Source organism: Malus sylvestris, chromosome 14 (genome assembly GCF_916048215.2).
Source record: "Malus sylvestris chromosome 14, drMalSylv7.2, whole genome shotgun sequence".
NCBI classification, from domain to species: Eukaryota; Viridiplantae; Streptophyta; class Magnoliopsida; order Rosales; family Rosaceae; genus Malus; species Malus sylvestris.
Window position 1 is genome coordinate 19,630,304 of NC_062273.1, and position 10,431 is coordinate 19,640,734.

General features: G+C 39.6%; 1 pseudogene; it reads right to left on the minus strand.

Annotated features, from left to right (window-relative positions):
- Positions 1-286: 286 nt before the first annotated feature.
- On the minus strand, positions 287-988 carry LOC126599517 (uncharacterized; annotated as a pseudogene).
- Positions 989-10,431: the final 9,443 nt, after the last annotated feature.

Below are 10,431 nucleotides of genomic sequence, written 5' to 3' on the forward strand. Positions count from 1 at the left end.
TATCAAAAGAAGAAAGATGTGCAAACATTAGATAATACACGTCTTGCATTTTTAGACGCAAATGTATTAGTTAAGTTTACATAATCTAAATAGTTTTTTTTTTAATTAGAGTAGGCTTTCTAATTATACTTGGAAAAACAATACTTTGAGTCTTCAGCTGGCCTTTGTTTTTTTTTTTTTTTGGTTAAATAAAGATTTATATTAACAGGGCAAAGGCCAAAGAAAACAAGAAACAAACAGAGAGAAACTAACCCATGCAAGGGAAGACGACAGGAAAGCCTAGAGCCTAATGAGCAGCAACATTCCAATTATAGAGGATCGTCATGTTTATGGTTGAGGGCTTAACCTACAAAGTACACAGCCGACACCAAATCATATTAGTGATTGACTGAAGAAAAGCAGCAGGGGTTTTCCTACAATTGTTGAACATGCGGTTATTCCATTCACACCAAATGCAATAGACTGTGACTACAAGAGAGAACTTTTTAACCACCACGGGAAGGGATTTCCCTCGCCAATGGGCTGCCACATAATCCACAAAATAAGGCCATGGAGGATGAAGTCAAGGAACCCCATACCTCATCAAGACATGCTACCAAAGACCTTCAGTAAAGGGACAATCAAAGAAGAGGTGGGAATGAGATTCCAAGTCAGAGTTGCAAAGCACACAGTTGAGATTGGCTTGAAAGGAAAACTGACCAATGCGATCAAGTGTAGTTAGCTTATTTTTTACGACTAACCGCAACACAAAACTCGCACGTGGAATAGAAGCATTATGCCACACCAAATGATCTCAAGAAATTTTCGGAGCCAGACAACGAATACAATTCCACACAGAAGCTGAAGAGAAAATACCAATGTTGCTAGGGGACCAAAATGAGAAATCCAAACTCTAAGAATAAGGCACAATACTATGGGAATCTGATTGAATGGAACGGAAAGCCGGGTTAGTAGTAAATGGCCAACACCACTCAGTGGCCATAATCATAGAAGAAAGTTTAGTATTTAAGTGGAGACCAGAAGCCAACACTACCTCAATACCCCAAACATCTAAGAGAGAGCTATGAGGATGCCAATTATCATACCACAAAAAAGTTGAAGACCCACCCCCGACTGAGACATGAATAAAAGGCTTAATTAGCTCATGAAGCTTCAAAAGTTTTCTCCAATTCTAGGAGCAAATAGAAGGCACATTGAGGCTCCAAAAACTCTTGTCCTCAAGAAAATAGGCTTTAACCCACTTAGACCACAAATTCCCACCTATTTCCCTTTTCCCAACACAAACCAAAATCTAAATATGTCGAGCCATAAGAGATAAATTCCAAGAGTGTAGATTTTTAATCCCCAAACCCCCTTCATCTTTAGGGCAACAGACCTCCTTCCAAGAAACTTTAGCAAAATAAGAACCTGATACCTTACCATACCAAAGAAACCTTCGAAACTTTTGCTTGATGTCTTTTGTAATCTTTTTTTTGAGGAAAATGTGAGAAGCCCAATAAACTTAGAGGCTACATAAAATTGAGATCACCAATTGTAAATGCCCTGCAAAAGATAAAGTTTTATGCTCCTAACTTCGAATACGATTATCGACTTTCTCAAGTAAAGGCACACAATCTGCATAATTCAATTTCGAAGTGATCAAAGGAACTCTAAGATACTTGAAAGGAAGAGACCCCTCTTGAAACCCAAAGCACTCTACAATTCTTATTTTCTCACTGGTTTTGACCCCAGCAAATAAAAGGTTACTCTTAAAGTGATTAGGAAATAAACCAGAAAGGATAGAAAAATAATCCAAAGCCTATTTGATAACCTTTGCAGATAAAGAGTCACCATGGCAAAAAAGAAGGAAATTATCAGCAAAGGCCATATGACTAAGCCTAACCTTGTCACATCTCCAGTGAAAACAAAAACAAAGGGAAGCAGCGACTCTAGCATGCATCATTAAGGAAAAAATCTCCATGGCAATAATGAAAAGGTAAGGAGAGAGAGGATCTCCTTGCCTTAGACCACGTTTCCTGGGGAAAAAAACCGATTAACTTACTGTTAATAGCCATAAGGAAATAAGGGCTAGAAATACAACACCAAATCCATTTATTGATGCACAAAATCAGTGAGGACTTTGGTACAACAGAAAATGTTAAGTTTGTGACCTTCACTATATTGCTCCAGTCACTAGCGTGGATAAGTATGTAAATGGATAGGGACAGGGAAGCAAACACAAGATGTACGTGGTTCACCCAGATTGGCTACGTCCACGGAGTAGAGGAGTTCTCATTAATTGTGAAAGATTTACACAAGTACATAGGTTCAAGCTCTCCTTTAGTGAGTACTAGTGAATGATTTAGTACAAATGACATTAGGAAATATTGTGAGAGAATGATCTCTATTTATAGAAGAGAGTTTCTAGTTTCATTCTGACATTGACATGTGTCGTGTTGTGATTGGCTTCTGATGTTGACACGTGTCGCGCTATGATTGGCTTCTGATGTCGACATGTGTCGCGCTGTGATTGGCCTCCTGGTTGTAGGGAAACTCTTCTGGGTCCTTGACGGTATAACGTTGACCGGTGCTCAGTAGTTTCGGGATTGGTCAAGTATGGTACAAACAGTGCTCCCCTAAGTTCCCGAGTGAGGAAAGCTCCTCGGTTGGGGACTTGCAAGATCCAAGCCATTGAGTAATCACGAAAATTATAAGTACCGAAGTGTGGCATCATTTTCACTTGCCTTATCTGTCTCATACGTAAATGTGGCATCTTCTCTGGAAGTACTTTTCCTTCATCCAGGGGTGGTATCTTTAACCGATGAAGATGCACAAGGTAATGTATCAATTTCACTTAAAGCTTACTTGTAGTTTCAAGCTTGGTCAAGTGCGATACAAAACCCTATAGTAGGAGTCCCCCAAGTCACCGAGCTAAGAGATTTACCGAAAGAGGTAACATACAATGTAAGCAATCAAACTTCCAAGCAAGCAACCTGGATCGGAGGTTCGACTTCGGCTTCCGGTTGATTATTCTCCTTCTCCTTGTGTCATAAACAGCAGCAAGGATAAGGAGAAGCAAATGGAGAAGAGATAATATGAGATACTTTTGCTTTTGAAGAAGTAACTTTCCACAGGCTTATTCTTGAACTGGGCTGGAGGGTTTTCTGGTTTCCTCCAGAGTATAAGGCCGACTCAAGAATTTGAGGGTCAAAACAAGTCCATCAAATCAAGAGTGCGTTCGACCTTAATGATATGGGATACTTTTGTTGTTGACGAAGTAATAGATGAATCGGCATATGTTCTGTTGCGCTTGTCTCCACATGCTTCCTTGTATCCTTCTCACTTACCCCATTTGTTCCTCAGGCAGATGTGGTATCTTTTCTGGAAGCATAAGATGTTGAAGATGAGTACTCAAGAGCAATGCCAGGTAAGTAATCAGGCAAGGGGTTCCAGGCAGTCAGTTCCTGATTGGAAGCTTGATTCCAAGTGCTGACTGATTGCTCTCTTTCTCCTTGTCTTGCAGGTAAGAACAAGGGCAAAGGAAAAGATAGGGAAAAAGCATGATATAGGATACTCTTGCTTTTGACCCTAATGATATGAGATACTCTTGCTCAGGTGTGGCTAGTTTGCATAGGTATTATTGGGGGGAAGAAAGCTAAGTATTTCAATAGGCTTCGTTGGGAGTGCCCTTTCAGATATGAGGAAGGGTTGAGCATTTTTGCAGGTCTGCCTGTCCGTGGAGGATGGAGGTCGACATATATAGGAGTATCCCTAACAACAAGTAGTAATGCTATTCCTTTACCCTTCTTGGTCGTAGCAATGTAGTGAGAGCTGCAAGCTTCACGTGTTTTAACTTTGTCAGAGCACTTTGAAAAAGTGGTATGTGATATCTGGAAAACTGATGTTGCGTGTGAAGATTGCAGACAAGCTTTATCCAAGGAAATCTAGCTCTCGAAGTTCGTAGAGTGATGCCTCTTTGATTTTTGAACAAGCAATCCTATCGAGGATCTAGCTCCCGAGATTCGGAGAGCGGTGCCTCTTCGATTTTTGAGAAAGCAATCCTGTTGGGAGTTTGGCTCTTGAGATTCGGAGAGTGGTGCCTGTTCAATTTTTGAGAAAGTAATCCTGTTGGGAGTCTGGCTCTTGAGATTCAGAGGCGGTGTCTCTTCGATTTTTGAGCAAGTAATAATGCTATTCATTTACCCTTCTTGGTCATAGCAATGTAATGGGAGCTGTAAGTTTCACATGTTTTAACTTTGTCAGAGCGTTTTGAAAAAATGGTTTGTGGTAACTAGAAAGCTGATGTTACGTGTGAAGATTGCAGACAAGCTTTATCCAAGGAAATCTGGCTCTCGAAGTTCGAAGAGCGGTGCATCTTTGATTTTCGAACAAGCAATCATGTCGAGGATCTGGCTCTTGAGATTCAGAGAACAGTGCCTCTTCAATTTTTGAGAAAGCAATCCTGTTGGAAGTTTGGCTCTTGAGATTCGGAGAACGGTGCCTCTTCGATTTTTGAGAAAGTAATCTTGTTGGGAGTATGGCTCTCGAGATTCGAAGAGTGGTTCCTCTTCGATTTTTGAGCAACCAATCTTGTTGGGAGTGTTTTCTCGAATGTGAGTAAAGGTTGGGCATTTTTACCAGTCTGCCTTGCCACAGAGCACGGAGGTTGACACACATTGGGACTTTCTAGTTATCAAGCAGTGGTGCTATTCCTTTACCCTTGTGGGTAATAGTAGGGTAGCTGGACATTCTAAATTTATGTGTCTAAACTTTGTCAAAGATCTTTGGCAAAGTTATATGTGGTACCCGAGGAGTTGATGTTGCATGTGGAAAGTGGTGCCTCTTCGAAATCCGGAGAGTGGTGCCTCTTCGAAATCCGGAGAGTGGTGCCTCTTTAATTTTTGAACCAACGGCCCTGTTGCCCTTTCTTTTATAAGGGCACCAATTGTGTGCAAGGAGTTCATTCAGAGAGTTATTGCTTGTAGGAATTTTCCCCTTACTTCAGAGATTTATTGCACCTCATTTCTCCTTCATCATTTCTGAGAATGTTTAGCCCATCTGACCGTCGTTTTGACTTGAACTTTGGTGAAGAGGCAGCCATGCCTTCTCAACACAACATATGGCGCCCATCCTTCTTATCCCTTACTGGTCATCTTACCGTTGGGGACTCTGTGATGAAGAATGATATGACCGCTGCGGTGGTGGCCAGGAACCTTCTCACTCCCAAAGATAACATACTACTTTCCAAACGGTCTAATGAGTTGGCTGTTAAGGATTCTCTGGCTCTCAGTGTTCAGTGTGCAGGTTCTGTGTCTAATATGGCCCAACGCCTATTTGCTCGAACCCGCCAAGTTGAATCATTGGCGGCTGAAGTGATAAGTCTTAAATAGGAGATCAAAGGGCTCAAGCATGAGAATAAACAGTTGCACAGGCTCGCACATGACTATGCTACAAACAGTTGCAGGAATCTGATAGTCAAATTTTACTTGATCATCAGAGGTTTGTGGGTTTGTTCCAAAGGCATTTATTGCCTTCATCTTCTGGGGCTGTACCGCGTAATGAAGCTCAAAATGATCAACCTTCGGTGCCTCCTCTTTCTGGGGTTTTGCCTAGTACTAAGGCTTCGAATAATCATCCTTTGGTGCCTCCTCTTTCTGGGGCTCTGCCAACTGCTGAGACTTCTCTTGAGCAACCTTGGTGAAGGCTCCCTCTTGTTTGTTTATTTTGATTCATGTATAAGTACATATTTGTAACGTATCGGAGATATCAATAAACAAGCTTTGCTTCATTTCAACGTATTGTGTTAAATACACCAAAGCCTTCTTCACTAAGTTCTTTGAATTTTTCCTTTTGTTGAAGCTTGTATGTTGAAGCTTTGTGAGTGAAGCATGTAGGTTGAGGTAGCGCTCCCTTTTTCCCGAGTGAGGAAAACTTCTCATTTGGAGACTTGAAAAATCCAAGTCACTGAGTGGTCGTGAGACTTCCGAGTATCAAGGTGCAGTAGCATATGGTAGGAGTCCCCCAAGTCTCCGGTCGAGGGAGTTGACGAATGATGTGATAAAAGTTAAGCACACAAATTAAACCATCTTGTTGTCAAATCGTAGTATAAATGCAAGTAGGGATCGTTTTAAACCGGGGATTAGGAAGGCTTGCTAAAACCTCTAAACTGACTCAAAAACATAAAAACAAAGTTAAAAACGTTTGAATAGATTCAAGGGACTCAAAACAGGTTCAAAATACTCAAAACAGCTTAAAAACACTCAAAACTGCCTAAAAACACAATCTGGGCAGATTCTGACCTTAACACAATTTTGGACGAATTTAGTGTTTTGGTTTGAACCAAAACACTCAAAAACACAAACAAAACCTAAATTGAGCACTTTGAAACAAGAAAGTAAAAGGGGGGTTTTGAATTGGACGAATTTGAAACAAACAAACAAGTTATAAAGTTAGGCAGATTATAAAACAAAATTTGATGAATAAGATGATGGATGGATTAGTTAGAGGTCCATTCTCCACACATGACACACTTGAACATGAATCGATTTCCAATTGCTTTTCCATAGATTATGATGCTCAACAACCCAGATTAACCGTGATGCACAAATTAACCCTCAGATTTTCCTTTACTCATTGGATTGGATGAATGCATGCAACAACCCAAATCATTCTCTAAAAGTCCCCTACATGAATGCATAATAGAGATACAATAAGAGATCATTACATTTCATGAAAATCATAAGTGTTGACGAGGCAATTGTAACTATGAATGCATGATACGTTTGCCAAGAATTCAATTAACGCGATTGTGATAAGCAACCTTCACTACTAATGAATATAAACTTGTAACGATTAGGTGAAACTCATTTATATTCTAGCATCTAATTCATGTATGAAAACTAAGTATGCACCCTCAATAAACATACAAGAATCAGTTATGAATGAAATAGATAATTGAATTGCAATCACAACTTAACAAATCACAATTGGACGAAATCAATTCATATCTCAAGCATGTTCATGGCTTCAAACTTCCCCCTAACTAATTAGGGGTTTAGCCACTCATGATTACAGCAAAATCAGAAAGTAATAACAAAATAAACATTGAAAACAAGAACGAAGTACACCTAAAACGCTCCAATCTGCAAGCATGAAACGCCAAGGGCCTTCTTCTTCCCCACCTTGCTGTGGCACAAGAGTCTATGGATGGTTATGGACGTATGAAAGAGTCAGAAATAGGTTTAGGTTGAATAGGGGTTGCGGCAAAGATGTATGGTGGTGGAAAGGGATGTAGAATGGTGTAGAATGGTGGAGAGGATACGGCTGGATGTATTTCTGAATGGGAGGGAGGTGGTGACAAATTTAGGCTTTAAAACACATATATATAGGCACGGCAAAGCTAGGGTTTTCACAAATCTGATGAGAAGAGGTTAGGGTTTTGGAGATAAAAGGCTTGGCCCATCTAAGGGAGAAAAAAACTAGGGTTTTATGCAGATTTTTAGGCTTATAGAACATTAGGTGCGGCACAACCCTAGGGAAATCAGATTAGGGTTTAAACTTAGCATATTTTAAGGCTTAGGGCCTAAAGATTAGGTTTAGGATTTAAATCAACAAAGAAAAGGGTTTTGGCCCACTTAGTTTCTGAAAAGGATGTGTAGAACCCAAATCCACAAGGAAAAGGGCCTAACAAATCAGAATCCAAGAGGGAAGAGGCTTGAAAGGTGCGGCAAGGGTTGGAACCAAGGTGAAAAAGGATTAGGAAACTTCTAATCCAAGAATAGAAACTGTGAAGAATGGAAACCTCCAACTTTAGAAACTTTGGCTTCCAATTCTGAACTCTTTGTTCTTCATGTTCATTTCTTCATTTCTTGCCTCCTTTGATCTTCAATTTCGTCCATCCATTTGGCTCCAAGCATGTGATATCCATTTTATGCTCAAAACTGCTCCAAAGACTCCAAAATGCACATTTTTGCATACTTTGTCCTTAGAACCTGAAAATACATGAAACTAGCTTAAAAGACTAATTTAACTAAGAAAACACAACATAAATGCACAAGAACAAGCTCACTAAGTCGCATAAATATGCTCCTATCAACGAATAAGGCATTTTTATTCTAAGTGGTAGCCCAAAACTCCTCTTCATATATATTTGTTATGAAAGTTTTTAGGCCCAAAGAAGATGAGGTCTAGGCAATTTTTTTTTTTTTTGAATTTCCGAATTTTTGAATTTTCTAATTTCCGAAAAAAAAAAATATATATATATATATATTTTAAAGCTTTGGTGTTGAAGCTTTGTAGGTGAAGCTTTGAGGTTGAAGCTTTGTTGGGCACCATGAATTGATTTTGCTTCACACTATCTTGATCAAGATAGTGTGAAGCTTTTGTAGGTGAAGCTTTTGTAGGTGAAGCTTTTGTGTTGAAGCTTTGTAGGTGAAGCTTTTATGGGTCAAGCTTTTGTGGGTCAAGCTTTTGTAGGTCAAGCTTTTGTGGGTGAAGCTTTTGTGGGTCAAGCTTTTGTGAGTGAAGCTTTTGTGGGTGAAGCTTTTGTGGGTGAAGCTTTTGTAGGTCAAGCTTTTGTGGGTCAAGCTTTTGTAGGTGAAGCTTTGGAGTTGAAGCTTTTATGTTGAAGCTTTTGTGGGTGAAGCTTTTTTGTTGAAGCTTTTGTAGGTGGAGCTTTGGAGTTGAAGCTTTTCTTGGGTACCATGAATTGATTTTGCTTCACACTATCTTGATCAAGATAGTGTGAAGCTTTTGAGAATTTGTAGTTGTCCTCCATTGATGAAGCTTTTGTTGGTAAAGCTTTTGTGTTGAAGCTTTGTAGGTGAAGCTTTGGAGTTAAAACTTTGTAGGTGAAGCTTTGGAATTGAAGCTTTTGTTGGGTACCATGAATTGATTTTGCTTCACACTATCCTAATCAAGATAGTGTTAAGTTTTTGAGAATTTGTAGTTGTCCTCCATTGATGAAGCTTTTCTGAATTTCCCAATTTTTTTTTTTTTTTTTGGAAACTAGAAATTTGAAAATGTGGGAGAGACAACATATACAAATTTTACTTCCACACTGTTTTGCAAGAGATTGTGATGCAAGCCACACCTTGTAGTAGTCAAAGGTTTGGATGAACCATATAAATTGAATTTGCTTCGAAGGTCTGAGAATTATAGTTGCCCTCTATTGATGAAGCTTTTGTTGGCACCATAAATTAGTTTTGCTTAACACTGTCTTGATCAAGAGTGTGTGAAGCTTTTAAGAATTGTGGTTGAACTCCTTTGATGAAGCTTTTGTTGGCACCATAAATTGGTTTTGCTTCACACTGTCTTGATCAAGAGTGTGTGAAGCTTTTGAGAATTGTGGTTGCCCTCCATTGATGAAGCTCTTGTTGGCACCATAAATTGGTTTTGCTTCACACTGTCTTGATCAAGAGTGTGTGAAGCTTTTGAGAATTATGGTTGAACTCCTTTGATGAAGCTCTTGTTGGCACCATAAATTGGTTTTGCTTCACACTGTCTTGATCAATAGTGTGTGAAGCTTTTGAGAATTGTGGTTGCCCTCCATTGATAAACCTCTTGTTGGCACCATAAATTGGTTTTGCTTCACACTGTCTTGATCAAAAGTGTGTGAAGCTTTTGAGAATTGTGGTTGCCCTCCATTGATGAAGCTCTTGTTGGCACCATAAATTGGTTTTGCTTCACACTGTCTTGATCAAAAGTGTGTGAAGCTTTTGAGAATTGTGGTTGAACTCCTTTAATGAAGCTCTTGTTGGCACCATAAACTGATTTTGCTTCGCACTGTCTTGATCAAGAGTGTGTGAAGCTTTTGAGAATTGTGGTTGCCCTCCATTGATGAAGCTCTTGTTGGCACCATAAATTAGTTTTGCTTCACACTGTCTTGATCAAGAGTGTGTAAAGCTTTTGAGAATTGTGGTTGCCCTCTATTGATTAAGCTCTTGTTGGCACCATAAATTGGTTTTACTTCTCACTGTCTTGATCAAGAGTGTGTGAAGCTTTTGAGAATTGTGGTTGCCCTCTATTGATGAAGCTCTTGTTGGCACCATAAATTGGTTTTGCTTCACACTGTCTTGATCAAGAGTGTGTGAAGCTTTTGAGAATTGTGGTGGAACCCCTTTGATGAAGCTCTTGTTGGCACCATAAATTGGTTTTGCTTCATATTGTCTTGATCAAGAGTGTGTGAAGCTTTTGAGAAATGTAGTGTTTGCATTGTTACAGAGGGGAAATGTTTGATGCAGATGCAAGAGGGCTGAATAGCTTGATCTTCGTATGCCATGCACTGAAGTTGTTGTTGGCTTGCAATAAGACTTTGTTGGTGACTATAACTCTTGTTGGGCATAAGTGCTCCCCTAGTTGAGTTGTCAAGCTTGAGGGTTTTTGATTATTTGTGAATGCTAGGAGTTCACATGTACAAGTTGTACCACTCGTCTTCTGGTAGGTGGAATGAAT